General features: G+C 34.9%; 1 protein-coding gene across 2 annotated transcripts in view; it reads left to right on the forward strand.

The window, feature by feature from the left end:
* Positions 1-16,570, forward strand: part of LOC129220181 (mitochondrial basic amino acids transporter-like) — a 90,287-nt gene that overhangs the window by 59,083 nt on the left and 14,634 nt on the right. The window lies entirely within an intron of this gene.

Here is a 16,570-nt window from a genome sequence, read left to right on the forward strand (position 1 = left end):
ATATAATGGTTATGCGGCTTAAGTGTGAAGTTGGTTTCGAAAAAACGTAATTGAGTCCTCTGACGGGAAAAAACGAAATTACTTTCCGAACAACCCAATAGTATAGTGCGAGCAAAGTAGCCTTGGCGAGATTTCGCGTTTTTAGTTAAACCATTTTTAATTTTTATCATGAGTGGAATAAAATGGTAGTAAGATTACAGAATTCGATAAGTGAAAAGAAATAATGGTCAATCAACTGAAAAGAAAACTACCACCATATATCCGTGAGAATTTTGTTGATGATTTGCATAACATGACACAATTAAATCGTAACTCAGAAAAATCGAAACAGAAAATTTTTAAATTAACCGATTCGGGAATTCGAGAGAAATAACTCAGCTACAAATGGAAAACAATAAGCGCTAGCCAAGCAAGGCAAAAAAGTATCTTCTTTCGATAACAATTTGTAATGTCATATTGAATTTTCTAGCATTAATTGTTATTCTTGTCAGGCCACAATTATTATTTAGTTTTATCAAGAATTGATAAATATCGAATTCAACATCGTGGAAATAGCTGCTTAGAACTACGAACTACGTAGTTTGCATTAATCTTTGACGTTTAGTAATGCTTCTGGAATTCTCATTTCTTTCTACGTGGGCCAGAATATCCACAAGACTTTGAAAATTAATTTAAAAAGAATAAAGCGAAAAAATCATACGTACGAACAAAAATCTCAACACTTTTAGCATTTTCTTCGTTACCATGTGCGTTTGTTTTAGTTTTTAAGTCCGCCATTAGACAGTGACTTCAGTGCCTCATATAGTTCGTTGGAGTTTCGAATCCAAAAAATTAAAAAAAAAAAAATAATTTTTTAGTCATGTTATGGAGGGATGGAGTCGGGGCATACCCGTGTAAATTTTTCCAAAGTTGAGACACCAAAAACACCTTTGTAGGCAATCTTTGATGACATTAGGAAAAAGGGATGGGGTTCGGAACGCTCCACGATTCTTTTCAAAATTGATGTCTTAAGTACGCAATAATAAACCATCTTTTTAAATTTCTATTCTGAATGAAATGCATTTGTTAATTTCCCCTGATTTATCTTGGGTGATATTAACTGGGTTGGGTTCGAGATCCCCCCCCCCCCCCCGCGCGGAAATTTTTTGAAATTGTATTCCGAAAAAGGTAATTTTGGGCCTTTTTTTTTTTTTTTTTTTTTTGATAAATTGAATTGAAATGAAAGGATGGAGATCAGGTAATCTTCGACCACAATTTTTCGAAATCGAGGTTTTAAAATTGAAATTTTAGACGAACTTAAATAAAGTTGTGAGAGGGCTTTTGTGGGCGGGGAGAAGAAGAGGCTTTCCTGAAAACTTTTCAAAATTAACGACCTAGAAACGAAATTTTAGATGTTTATTGGCTGTAGCCGGGAGCGCTGCTTAATTGAACAAGTTTTGAAATTGACGCTTTAAAAACGAAATTTTAGTCCATCTTCAATAATGTGGAGGGCATTCGGTGGTACTTAACCAGAAAATTTACCGTTTTTTTCTTTTTTTCATGCATCTTTATAATTTTGGGGTTGAGCTGAAGTTGAGGAGGCTCCCCCGGTAAGTTTTCGAAATTCAAGTCCAAAATACAAAATTTTAGACTATTCTTAATGAAGTGAAGCGTTTAGGGCGATCCTGTAAAAATTTCAGAATTGAAGTCCTTTTAACGAGACTTTGGCTAACTTTACTGTTGTTGGGAAAGGAGGGTGCGTTACATTTCTCGTACCCGAACGGCTGCTGTCGCAGACTTGAATCGATATAAAATCCTTTTTTTCCTTTAAGGCTGGGAAAATTGAATTTTTTAATTTTATAGTTTCAATTTAGCGCTCCCGGGGTTTTACACTCGTGTACAGCAGGGGCGCATTTCAGCATTTCATTTGGGGGGGGGGGTCGGTTTTCTTAAATATTAACTACCTTAGTATGGAACAAAACACATTGGCTAACAGGAAGTGGTCATAAAATGCGTTTGATATTAATAAAAATTAGTGTTTAAAAACAATTTAAATTTTTGTGAAAAAATATTTCATTCATTTTACTATAAGTTATCATATAAAACATCTTGATTGTATAGTTTTTACCTCATATTGAAGTTTTCATGCATGATTTTTGCAATCCGAAAGAACAGGAAATCTTGTTACTAAATTAACTATACTCTTGTTATCACCAATGCCGTGTTCTTTTGCCACTACAGCCACTACAGATTTTTTTGCCCATTATGCTTTGAAATCAATTTTCTAACGTTCTAAAATGTAACAAAAGTTATGTATGAAAACACACTTTTCAGATCTTGCTCTTCAAAATCCCCCAAGCAGTTTTAAAAATTATGTGGGGATTCATTTTTCATCATTGAATAGTCTAATTTCTTTACGCAAAACAAGTCTTCCTGCCTCGTATAAATTTTATTCATAGCTGAAACATTTTATTTCTCGTTTTCAATATCCAATCCAGATAATATAGATCAAAGAATACAGAAAAATATTTATCATCAATTCTTGTGTTGATTTCATTAGAAGCTTAATCTATTGATTAATACAAAATATTAAATCATTGTTTGACTTCATATCATTTGGATATTTTTCACCGCTTCTAAGTTCATTTTTTTCCCGCACCTTTTAAAAATTGGCTCGGAGTAAAAATTATGTTTCTGAAAAGTTTCAAGCTTGTTTGAAAAACACATCTATATGAAATTTAATGACAGTTTCAAGGGTAGATTGAACTGAAGCATGAACAGACCGAAAAATAAGGTTAGCTACTGAAGATGTTTTGATCGAGTAAAGCATTATTCAAAAACTCTCTACAATACAAACAACTTGGGTAAAAATTTTGAACAGTCCGACATATTAAAGGGCATCCGTTTTATCACAATTGAAAGAGTCGTTTTCGAAAGATTGATTTCTTCCAGGTGTTTAATCACTGCTTTGAAATTATCGAGAAATGTTTTAATGGTTTTAACTCCTTAAGACTATCTTGTGTCACTCTGCCTATAATTAAAGAGCCCCAGAAAAAGTATTTGTTGATGTTGATTTGTTTTTATTTTTTTTTTCAAAAATTGCATGTATTTTTAAGACGTTTCTATGAAAGCATATAGTCTAGTCAATGAACACATTGTAGCGTGCATGGAATATGCGATAATTTTTGACTTCAGAATATTGTTAGGGGTAGTTAGTAAACATACTAAAAGTCCCCACCTCTAGGGGGTGAGCTAAAGGTGGGAGGGAGGGGGAAGAGAATTTTGGGTTTTTCGAGAAAATGTCGGAAACGGTGAAAAAAATGCGTTTAAAACAAACATTCAAGCTAAATAAACTTCCTATGAAACTGTTTCTACACATATTTGCCAAATTTTCAATTATTTTCCGCGTATATGTTATGAAAAATCGATGATTTTCGAAAAATTCTCTCTTTTTTTCTCTCATTTGCTCCTAGTGCCTCCCAAGATCAGTATTTATGAAAATTATCACTGACAAAGTTATAGAACTTTAAATTTCCTTCAATTTGATATACTATTATGTTATATTTTATTCAACTAATCAAAAGTTATAGAATTTCAAACACGCACCTTCATGGCAAAAAATGGAACACTAGCCATTCACAAATTTCAAACTGACTCAAAAGGATCGCGCAGTTCCTCTTTCCTCAATGAACTCGACAATCCTAATAGACAATAAAGAAGTATTTGTAGATTACTACAACACAAACGATGTTTAAGAGGGGGGGGGGTCGGGAAATTGTGACTTTGTGACAAGGGGAAAGGAAAGAGTAAGAAGTGTGACATCAAGCATTCTTTAATACAAATATGTTTATGAAAAGTAGCTTGTAAAATAAACTTTGAGATAGGGGGTGTTAAAAATGTTGAAAAAAAAAGTATGACACTATTTATGGACAGCCCTTTACCAAGGAATCGGACAAAGGTTTGCAAAATTACGTATACGCAGTATGAATTGGTGAACTGATTACGTGCAGAAAGTCAGCACTTTACATACTGTTTGAGGAAATTGATAACGACATCGATTTAATTTAATTTGAATTTGTTGTTGCAGATGATACCTAGTGAACAAAACTGTTATGCAAAAAGAGACAACTGTATAAACCATATAGACATCATTGTCAGTTAGAAAATGGAAACGACGCTACGGTCAAGCAAGAAGTTTTCTGTCCAACTTTCATAATAACAGTCAGCTGACCAGCTGAAGTGTGGCTGAAAAATGATCTAAAAACGTTGGTGTCATCATGAATCCGCTTTGAGAAAATTGGCATTGAATATAGAAAAAAAATTCATTTTCTGTCATTTTTAAACGGAGTTTGTGGGCGTCACCCTCGTAGTGACACCGATTTGACAGCTGTAACAGTATCTAACAAGACCATATAATAATATGGAATTAAAAAATCCATGTCATTGTAAGGGCGCTTCAAGCAACAGGCACATTAAAATCTGCAAATTTGAAAAACCAGTAAAAATGTGCCACGCCCCCTAAACTAAAAAAAAAATATTTTCTCAAAAACGGTAAGTCAGACAAAGCTCAAATTTCGGATTTACATTACATTCATGATAAGAGGAACAACATATGTGAAAATAAAGAAAGTTAAAAATGTCAACAATCACAAATGCCTTAAACTGCCTGATTCTTACAGACAATGACTCTTAAACTCCGATCCGGCAAGCACTGGCACAGTTGCGGACTTCGAGGGAAATTGATTGACTCCATCTCTTGAAATTTTAAACCTTCGATTCCCAACTCCGACTCCTTTAGCGCAAAACCAATCTGACTCCAACTCTGCAGCCCTGCCTAGAATGACGGACCTGCATCCTATCATTTCGAAAAAATTCCGTAATTCTTAGGATTTTCAATTTAGTCATAAAATATTCTAATCTCTAATTCCCCTCAGGATGTTTCTTTCAGTAATTATTATTTATTTATTATTTTTTTTTTACATAGCCATTTAATTTTCCCAATCAGTTTATGGATTTTCAGCTCTGCATTAAATTTATTCCGCAGTCCCTATAATCCGCTCGCTCCAATGCAATGACTGTGCCATTGAAATTTTTAAGGTGGTAATTTTTGAGAGGGATTTTTATTTCAATTGAAGAGTGCACCGTAGCATCTGAGAGGGGTGCGCCATCGCCATTGGTTGATGTCCCTCCACTCTCCCGCTCAAATTTAGAAATTCAGAACTTAAGATTAGGATAAGATTTATTTTAATAAATGCTGGATCAGTTTCTTTCAAAACACTCTCTCGAAGTCTTTTATCACTTACTCAAGAATTAAGAATCGTGTAATTTCAATCCCTACTTTAAATGCAATAGTTTTCGTAACGTTATTTTTTTCCAAAGTGTTCTGGAATGCATCTTTGAGATGAAAGAGATATCTCATTCAATTGATAAGACAAAGGCAGAGCTGAAAAGAATTCTTCCTTCTTGGTGAAGGAGGAACACGTGCTCCTAAAAGCTCAGTTGTTGCATAACGTAGAAATTTATCTGTCATGCACGTGATGACAAACAATTTTTTTGTTGTTGAAATTATGATATGCTAACGTGTATGACAAGAATAAATGGGGGGGGGGGTGAATGCGTAAAAATGTTTCACTATTCTAAGTAAAGAAGGTTTCCTACTATTAGAACGCGCAGGTCTTATTTTATTTTTGACAGCAGGATCGGATCCACCTGAAAGCTATATAAGCTATGGCTGAGGAACCCTGCGTTATGGGGGGCCCCAAATCGCGAAAATCAAGCATCAAAAACGAGTGATCATGTGTTTTCTTTCCTCTCCCTCGCTGTTTTCTTCTTAGTCGCTTAATGACATTCATTTGTCGAATCACAAGCAATTTTCATTTTGATTGATCTTAATTTCAAAATAACGTATAACTTTTAAAAAAATTTGAAGTTTTTTTTTCTTCTGATATTTTTGTAGCCTCAATAACTCTTTCTAAGGTATCAAAATGAAGAATTTTACTACTATTTTTCAAAATTTTCAATTTGGGGTCTAAAGTGATGTTCTCTGACGAATCTCGTTTCAGTGAGACAAGTGATTCTGATCACCAACTACTGTGGAGAGCGCGTGGAACACGTTATGCACAAAAATTTATTTGCGAACGTGATCGGTACGGCCCAGGCGTCATGGTGCGGGCAGGTATCATGCACAATGGCAGAACACCGCTTCACATTTTTGAATAAGAAAGCAAATACGTCGCAAATGTATTGCAAAAATGTTATGCTGGACCATGTTCGTCTGTTTAGGGGGGCTGTAGGTCTAGGCTTTCTCTTTACGGACGACGATATACGGCCACACTGGAGCATTGAAGTGTCAGACACACTGCAAAGTGAAAACATTCTCCGTATGTAGTAGCCTGCCTACTTTACCTACTTAAATCCAATTGAACTTGCCTGGAAGGCTCTTGGCAGACGCGTTGCGCGAAGAACCGTCCCTCACAAAACAGTATAAGAACTCAAATCCGCATTGAGAGAGGAGTAGGAAAACATCCCCCAAACACTCCTCAATGATTAGTGGGGAGTATGGAAAACATATGTAAATTGTGCTTTAGTGTCTCTAGTAATCATAAATCATATTAAGGTACTCATGTCTCCATCATTCTGACATAGATCATTTTTTTTTTGTTGTATGAAGATCATCTAAGTAGGATTATTTTTTTATTTGTAAGTTTTTACTTCATTGATGCAGTAATATCTGTATTATTTTGTACTTGTAATAAAGGCACATCTTCCCCATTAACTATATATTTCGTTCTGTTTCTTTAATCATTATCAATTCTTAACTATTCCAAAAAGCGTAATTGTTCCTTAGCAATTGTCAAGCAGTGTAGAAAAATCAGACGCAAATGAAGCCGTTGCATTCTCTGAGTCTGATACAAGAACTCCGGATATGTTTCCATCGGTTTTGGGTTCTTCAGTGTTTTTCAACTTTTCAAAAAAGACAACAATATTTTGTCACCTGAACGCTTCATTGTTTTTGTTACAGGTAGTCCTTTTTCTAACTAACCCAGCTTTTTTCAGCACAATTTCCGTCTAAAACGATGGGACGGAAACTTTCGTGTTACTAGGTTTTAGGCTAACACGATACTAAAATTTTACATTTTCTGCCTGACACCAAAACACTGATTTAAACTATTAACAGCTCATTTAAAAATAAACTCAGTACGAATAAAAACGAAACTATCTAAAACTCACAACAGAAAGGAATCTGGCGGCATATACATAGAAAAGTGACATGTAATACCACAAAATAAAGGAGGGGAATTCAAAAATTATTTATTCCTCTTTCTTGTGGTTTCGGTCAGTTTTTCTTCTCTTTCCTTTTCAAGCAGTCATTTTCATTACACAAATGCAACCTTATAACAGATTGCAAAGTATTGTCGCAGATTGAGAGGAGGGACATGACTCTCATGACCCCCCTTCCCTCCTCTTTGTATCCATCCTTTCATGTAATGCCATAAAATATTGAATTCAAAAATTTATTTACTTTTTCTTATGGTTTCGACATTTTTTATTTTTTCAAGCAGACATTCAAATATTAACACGAGGTTTTTTTTTTGGGGGGGGGGGTCATGACCCCCCCCCCCCCTTTTATCCCCCACTGCTCCTGTGTAGGACTAATGGTTGCATAATAGAAATCTTGCTGAATATTGACAGAATCGGGACTTTTTTGTGTGTGTGTGATCGTGAACAGAGGCGAAAGCAGAAACGTTTGGAAGAGCCCCCATCCCTTTTGTCTGAGCTCTTCTGCGCCCTCAAAAATCACTGAATTAACTCTTGTTGTTTGAGCAGATACTTACGTTAGTAAGTTTTCAAGCTGCCTAAATAAACGCCTACAGTTTCTAGAATATTTTTATTGGATGAACGGAAAGGATAGAGAATGTTTCTTACGTGATTTGTGTTTACTTTCTTGAATAATTCATCCTCCAGTTTGAAGATCAAGGTCAAGTTGTTTTCTGTTTTCCCAGACGACTAGCTTCTCTTGTTATCTCAAGGCGTGAAAAAAAATTAAGTCGTCTTGCACGATTTTTTAATATTTTAAAAGATAGTGATATCAAAATTTCTTTAAAACTATTGATCTTGATGGTGCTGTATAAGTTGCAATAAAATGATCCATTGTGACGATCCAATGAAAACAGGCATATTTTCTTAAGGGGCTCTCCTCTCTCCGCAATTTATGTCAAGCTTTGAGGAGGGAGGAAGGTTCCTGAAAGTATGACAGCTTGTGACAAGAGGGAAGAAGAGGGTAACAAAAGTGTGACATCATGCATTTTGTGTAAGAATATGTTAATGAAAAATAGCGTGACATGTGACAAAGGAGGGGGAAGGGAGGGGTGTAAGGTGAACTGTGACACTTTGTGACAAAGGGGAGAGAGTGGTCAAAAATGTTGAAAATAGTGTGACATCAAATATGGAAAGTACCAAGGGAAATTGACCTTTCCTCAGGGGAAATTCGATTAATGGAACTTTTATTACTACGCATGTTATTTTGATTAAATATGGGTTGCAACTTGCAAGCGTCCTACCTACATACTTTTTCCGACAAAATAGTTTTTAAAAGAAAACCTATGAACATTTTCTTAAAAATACTAATAAATTGAATTCGCGTCTGACAAATCGAAATTTTAAAATTAAGTAGGTCAGATTTAAAAATATTTAGGCTTATTTCAAAAAATTGATTTTTTTCCATTTATTGTAGATAAAATAAAAACTATATATATATATATATATATATATATATAGCACGTATGGGGCACGTATTTAGGCGTGCAGATCTGGACCCGGTTAAAAAGCTAACTTTTTCGAAGATTGAGGGTACAAGGAGAAGGGGAAGACCAGCAACAAGGTGGCTGGATAGTGTTGAGAAGGACTTTAAAATTTTGGGAGTGAACAGGTGGAGACACTGACGTGTCGTACCGCCTGGAGGAAGCAGACGGAGAAAGCCTTGGCCTGCACCAGGCTGTTGTGCTGATGAAGAAGAAGAATATATAAAGGGTGTCCCAAAATTAACGTAAGATTTGAATTTGCCACAATTTTTGCTGTGAATTGTTGGCAGCCACGGAAAAAGAACAATTTGACAGCTGGGAGTTTGGGGTTAGTAAAAATGGAGTGTTATGCTATTATACAGCCAGCGAAACAATTCAATCACTGCATGAGGAATTTCCTGTTCGTGTACTCTCTACCGTTTCGGTGATATGAATTGTACCCTAGATCGTGTGATTTTACATCATTAGACTTCTCCCTATGGGGTTATTTGAAGTCAAACGTCTATGTCAGCAATCCCACAACCACCTGCGCATTACCTAATTGCGATATCGAGCGCCAATAGCAGTAAACTGCTTGACTCGCCCAAACTTTCATTATTTTTCAAATAATTGTTCGATAATGAAAACGCATTATAGAATCGAAAACGCTCCATTTGTAATAACCCTAGACCCTTAGCTGCCAAATTGTTCTTTTTTCAAGATTGCCCACAATTTATTGCAAATGGCGGCAAATTCAAATCTTGCGTTAATTTTGGGACATCCTTTATATATATATATATATATATATATATATATATATATATATATATATATATATATATATATATATATATAAAGTAAATAAATCTTGCCAAACAAACTTAAAAGTTGGCTGAACTTTATTTTTTTCAAAAAGTATTCTTGTAGAAAAATTTACTTTTTAAATGGTATTTAAATAATCCTACCGCACGCTCCTGCGGGGGGACACAATGGGACAGAGCAGAGAGTTCAGAGAGGCATTGAGTATGACGCATACAAAATCAGCCGTATTATACTAAATACAGGCTGAAATATTGCACATGTAAGTTAAGTTTACATTATTTTTCCAACAGTGATAGAATAAATGAAAAAGGCAGCATATTGGTTAACTAAATTATAGCATACTTTTAGAATTATTGGGAGCTAGAATTTTGGGACAGACTCGAGTTCTCTGACTATATCACTCTTTCCTCTACCCTTAAAAATGAAAATTTTCAATCTTTATTTTAAGTTATTGTTTGCCAAAATATTGAGCATTCCTTCAGTATTAACGTTGTGCCATAGTGGTACCGCTCAAGAAAAGTTTCTCCTCTTTCCAAAGTCCTTCTCACCAAGCCAATTCTCCACCTTTCTGGACTTCAAATCTCCAGAATATTTTTTGAGCAATTCAGGAAAATCGCTTCGGTTGCTCCAGTCTCCTGATATCTAATGTTTGCACAAGAAGATTACTTTGCAACCGGAGTGGGCGGAGAAAGTCTTGCCCTCTCAGCCGGCGTAACCATGCGTAGTATCAGATCATTGAACTTCAATCTCTTTTTTTTTTTAACTGAAGGTGAAGAAAATCCAGAACAGGCACTGAGAGAATTTCTAACCTTCTTCTTTCTTAACCCACATAAACATGCCAAGTTTCATAATTTATCATAAAATGCAGTTTCTTCCCCCGTAGCCCACTGACTACTTTGTTTTTTCATAAGCGTGTGTCATTGTATCAGTGCATTTGATAAGAAAAATACTGTGGACTTTTTGTAAGTTAATGGGGATATTTTGAAAAATGTCCACAGTTATTTAATCTCAGTAAAACCAAATGCACTGAAGCCACATCACGTATTTTCTTCAAGCGCATTATTTTTTGAGCAAAAATTATTTATTTCTTGCTAGCAACTTTTTTGGGGCACACTTTTCCTCACCTGATGACGGATTGGGATCTAACTTTGTAGCGCTCTGCAATTGATGTTACGGAATTCGGTAAGACTACTTATTCAAGTAACAAAAGCCATCATTTCTAAGAAGCAGAACTTTTTCTATTTGACATTAAAATTAAATTTTTAGAAGAACAAAGTCAATTCCGCGGGATTGACTCCTTACAATCCCGAAATCCCGCGGGATTGAATTCTGCGCGGGATTGGAAACCCTAGTATGTATGCGCGTGTGTATGGACGCAACCTGGACCCTGTTTTTGCTAGAGGAGCAGCATCGTGAGGCAGCCGGCCGACGGTGGTGCTGCAGAGGGAGGCGGAGAGAAAATAAAATCATAAGAATTCAAAACAGTCAAGTGAGAACAATAAGCAATGTGATTGTTCGATAAAGATGAAAATACTGGTTGAAGGAAATGCTTTTTCTGTCATAGGCAACTTAAACAAAGCACGGAGACGTTACTGAGAGCCAAAAAGCGTTTTAAGTGCAAATAAAATTTAATAACTCGGGCTATTTTTCTAAATTTATATATGAACCGAGGACCCATGCATGATTTTTTATTGCCATTGATTAGCATGAACATATTCTAGCTTTGAGCTCTTTTACAGTTGTATGCTCGAAAAATTGCTTTTTTTTTTTTTTTTTTTTTTTTTTTTGGACACGCAGTGATAACCAAGCTATTCATACAGTTGATATTTTAAAAATTTATTATAATTATGAAACGTTCAAATATATGTGACACTTTTTATCTTAACTTCTAAGCAGTTCATTTGATTGAAACTCAAAACGCAGAAGATTACTGAGGCATATAGAAAATATCACGCTTTTTCATTGAGCACAATATCAAAGTGAAGTTTCAATTCGATTATTCCTTATTAAAAATTGATTACATTGAAATAATGAAAAGATAATACGCATGTTTATAAGAATTGAATAACTACATTTGTACTTGACGTTTACTTATGTAATAACGTTTTATTACACAAGTTATGCAGATTGTTGTAGACACGTGTTTCTGGGTTTTAAGAAGTCCCTTTTTCAAGGCAATGAAAGTTAGATTTAAGATGAAAAGTCACTCAAAACGTGCTTTCTTTCAGCATGACCAATTTCGAATGTATTTTATTTGAATACATTAATATTGATCGTTTCTTGCCTATTGCAAATGTATTTTACATTTAGGTTGCATTTTATGTTTATTACTAGTCGAATGAATTTGAACAAAAACATTTACTGCGTTTAAATAATTTTTCAAAATTTGTTTATTTTTCCCTCAACATTCCTGTTTGGAGCAAATTACTTTTCAAAAAACTACTGTTTTAAAAACCCAATTTTTGACGATCTTGGGTGGCATTAAAGAAAAAGAGCTCGAGGGCCCATGCTCGAAAATTTTCTGAAACTGAAGTCTTGAAATTTGATTGTTGAACACATTTGGTAACGTTAGGGGTCCGGCAGTTTTTCGAAAATGGAGCTTCAAAACTGCAATCCTAAATGATTTCAGATATTGATAGAGGGCGAGGTGTTCGGGAGCTGTCTACTAATGCTTTTTCTAAATTGAAGTCCTGGAAACGAGATTTAAGATGCTCTGAGGGAGAGGGCTTCGGAGGAGTAGGATGCCCATGACTATAACAGGCACTAATGCTTCGACAATTATTTAAGCAAAAACCTTGAAATGCTTATTGCCAAAACTATAACGAAATATTTTCCTTCCATTTATTTTTAAAATTAAGGTTTTTGTTGCTCAAAATACAAAAATTTTACCAATTCCAGAAATAGGTTTCTGACTGAAGCATGACTTTCACTTATATTTCAAAGTATGTAATATGATTTCAAGATAGAAAAAAAAATACTCATTTATGTAATCCTCGATAAAGGAAAATAATAAAGCTGGATGCTTTCCAAATCAGAATATTTATTGTCTTGTTATTGCGCATACCGTTTTTTCGTGTAATCTTTACTTCATTCACTGATTGTGAGAAACTACTCCAAAAAGAACGTAAGCTGCTGCCATTGAGTTTCGTGCAATCACGTCGTTTTGTTATCAAGCAAAAAATCTTGTTCATGACTAATTTATGTTTTGACTTTGTAAATCAAATTTGAAGTAGAGAATTGAAAATATCATTTTTTGGAAAAAATTTTATTAAAAAGAACGACGAGAAGCCATGTCAGCCTAGTCGGAAACAAGGGGTCCAGCCCTCTCTGGTGCTGGGGTCCTGGCTCGGAATTGGAGTAGCATAAGTTTTTCATATTTTATAGGAGGAGGGACTCAAATACCAAACTGACAAGGGAACACGCCTTGGCTCTCGGCAGTCCTGAAAAGGAAGAAAAAAAACTGGAAAAAAAGGAACACTTTAATTCCATTATTAACCAACTCCATCAAATACTCTTCATCTCCTAAACGCGGATCAGGTCATGGGAATTACGTCCCTATGCCCAGGGGAGAGAAGCCAGAAGGGATACCTGTTGGCCCGGGCTCGAGATTTTTAAAATGGGAGGTGAAACATATGTAGGGACGTAGGGATAAACAATTTGGACGAGGGCCCATGAAAGTCATTTGTGGCTTGGCTCTAAAATTTCTGTGCACGCCTCTGCCTATGCCCTCCTCGCTCTCTTAAGGCGACCAAAGATAGAAAGTTTTGAGGACGTCAACCTCGAGAAACAACCACAAGAGCAAGTGTGGATTAAGCTTTTGGTATTTGGAGGATATCATAACTTTATTATTCGGGCGCTAAAAGATAAGTCAGTGGCGCAACCATTAACTAGTTTTTTTTTTTGGGGGGGAGGGGCGGCATTCTAAAAGAAAAAAAAATCCCATCTGATAGGGAGCCGTGTGTTCTCCCTTGGCAGAAATTTTAAAATTGTAGTTTGAAAAACGCTGTTTTAAATTATCTCTAGGCAGAAATTTTAAAATTGTAGTTTGAAAAACGCTGTTTTAAATTATCTCTAGGCAGAAATTTTAAAATCGTAGTTTGAAAAACGCTATTTTAAATTATCTCTAGTGATGTTAGGGGAAAGCAGGCTCGTCATTTAGGGGACTCAAGGGGGTCCATTGCCTTCCTGAATTTGAAAAACTAATGTCTTTGCACATAAGTTTTCTGATATAATTTGCATTGAGTACGCACCCTTCCCCCCCCCCAGTGGAAAATATCGAAATGACAGGCATGGGGGAAAGAAAGGATCAGGGAACCCTCCGCGGAAGTTTTTAGAAATTGAAGTCTTAAAAGTGCGATTGTAGGCTTCATTAGTAGACGTTAGGGTGAGGGATGAGACTTAGGTACTGTTCCCAAGCCATTAAAAAAAAAAAAAAAGATTGAACTCAACCCCCCTTCCTTTCATTGTTTGAAATTAAAATTCCAAAAATGAATTGTAGACAAACTTTGATGTTATTACAGGGAGGAGAACTTGGGAGATCCCCTGGAAATTTTTCACAGTTGGAGTCTTTTTTAAGTTTTTAAGCGACTTTGAATGATGTTAGTGAAGGAAGGAGTTTGGAGGCTCTCCGTAAAAAAGTTTTCGAAGTTTTCCTGTTTTGAAAACCCAATTTTTACGATCTTCGATTGTGTTAGAGAGGGGGAGCTTGGGAGGAAAGTCAATTGCCCGAAAATTTATGAAACTCAAGCCTTAAAATATGATAGTAGAACGAATTGAAACTTCAAAATCGCAACCTAAAATGATTTTCGATATTGTTAGAGGACGAGGTGTTCGGGGGCTCTCTACTAGAAATTTTTCTAAGTTGAATCCCCGGAAACAAGATTTGAGATGCTCTGTTATGATTTTGACTGGGGGAGGAGACTTCGGAGGCATAGCATTTTAAAGAATCTTATTTATGATTCATTATTTTTGGACGGACTAGGAAAAAAAAAAGGAGAAAAATTAAATAAGTGCGGTGGGACGTAATTAGCTGATCAATAATCTGCAATTACAGTCGAGTCTCGACTTACGCGAGGGATGCGTTCCAAGATTCCTCGCGTAAGTCGAAATTTCGCGTTGTTGAAAAATTTATGTATATTTTTTTTAGAAACGTACCAATTTCTTTTAGACACTTATAAACACCCTTCAAACTGCTTTAAAGCATTCCTCAACTGTACATTACAGTTTTTTACTTAAAGAACTAAACTTTTACTCTATTTGAAAAATTAAAACTGTTTAATTCAACATGAAATACTTTAATGTGCACAAAATGAATGAAAATAAAACTTAACTTAATATAGCAATAGAACTTAAATAAAACAACACAGTACGCACAATGTGTAATGATAATAAAATGCTGCACTACAATAGTACTGTACAGTGGATTAGTAATAATATTCAGTAAAGTAACATTTGAGTAAAAAAAGGAAGATGATGATGATTTATGCTCCATGATCAGATCGTTATCCAATACTTTATTAAATTCGGTTGCTTTGCCTTTTCTTTAAAATGTTCCCAATTATGGCAACAGTCCATCTTCCCAATCTCTTTAATATACAGTACAAGAGCAGCTTCCATTTTCATAATATTTACTTTGCTTAGACTCTGCAAGCTTCAATATTTAAACTAAGTTCTGAGCTTTTAGGGATATCATTTTGTTTTGACTTTTAATTGTACGTAGAGAAGATTCACTCGTACTTATTGCGTTGCTACCGGCGACGTTTTGTAGTTGTTCCAAGCATATAGAGAATCTTAAACTTTTTTCTTGACTGTCAGTTTCTTTGTTTTCCCATCTTCACAAACTTTACGTGAAAAACCGCGCTAAGGTGCCATTATATTTCATCAATAGAATGAAAAAAGAATAAATAAATAAATGAAAGATGCTGAGCGGTTATTTGATGCCCTAAGAACGCGATGCTTAGACTAGTTTGATATGGGAACTTTCGCTGTCAGTGATGATAAAGGGATAAAATAACATTCGCGAAATCAATATTTAGTTGTTAATAACGAAGCCGAAACTTCCTTCCAAAAAATGTTCGTGTTGTTGACGAGAAATTCGTGTAAGCTCTAAAATTCATAACTCGTGAAAAATTCGCGCTATAGCCATTTCGCGTAAGTTGAATCGCGTTGTAGCGGGAGCCGACTGTACTGTAAATTTTTAACTTAATGATTTCTTTTTAAAGGAAATTAAAAATATTTCCTTATATATATATATATATATATATATATATATATATATATATATATATATATATATATATATATATATATATATATATATATATATCCTTAAAATAACTACGTTTCTTTCAAGACTAGTTCTTTACTTCTGTTCTGTAGTGAGTATCTTTTTTGAAAAACATTCAACTCAGCATTCTAGGGGGTATCTGGCGAATTTTTTCGAAATGCAGCTTTCAGCTGAATTTGGTCGCTCAAAGCGGGAGCATGAGCCCTATCTGGATCCGTGCTTGCTTGAAAAAATTCCAGAATACCGAATTGTGTCCGAATTTTTCATAGTTAATTTTAGTTCTTATATCAGTTCAAAACAGGATAATTACTGAGTTTCGTGGGGGGATAAATGTTAAATGTCACCTTCTGAACTAAAAATGTTTTATTGAAAACGTTATTTACATAAATTTAAATTTTTAACTTTAAAAAGTTTTTTTTTTTTTTGGAGAATGTAACACATTTATAACTTCATATTTAAAATTTCCCGTCAAAAGTACCCTTCTTCAAACAGATTTTGGACTTAATAATCAACGTGACGTGACGCTTTTTGTGAATACCAATTACATAATCACTAAAAATAATCAGAACAGTGGTATATGATGCCATTTATAAATTTATCTGAAGTGAAATCATGAAGGTCGCTTTATTCAACAAAGTGCGAGCTCCAAAGAAAGCAGATTTGTACGTAGTTAAGTTCATGTTGACTTGCGATTTGATTACTA

Source organism: Uloborus diversus, chromosome 4 (genome assembly GCF_026930045.1).
Source record: "Uloborus diversus isolate 005 chromosome 4, Udiv.v.3.1, whole genome shotgun sequence".
NCBI classification, from domain to species: Eukaryota; Metazoa; Arthropoda; class Arachnida; order Araneae; family Uloboridae; genus Uloborus; species Uloborus diversus.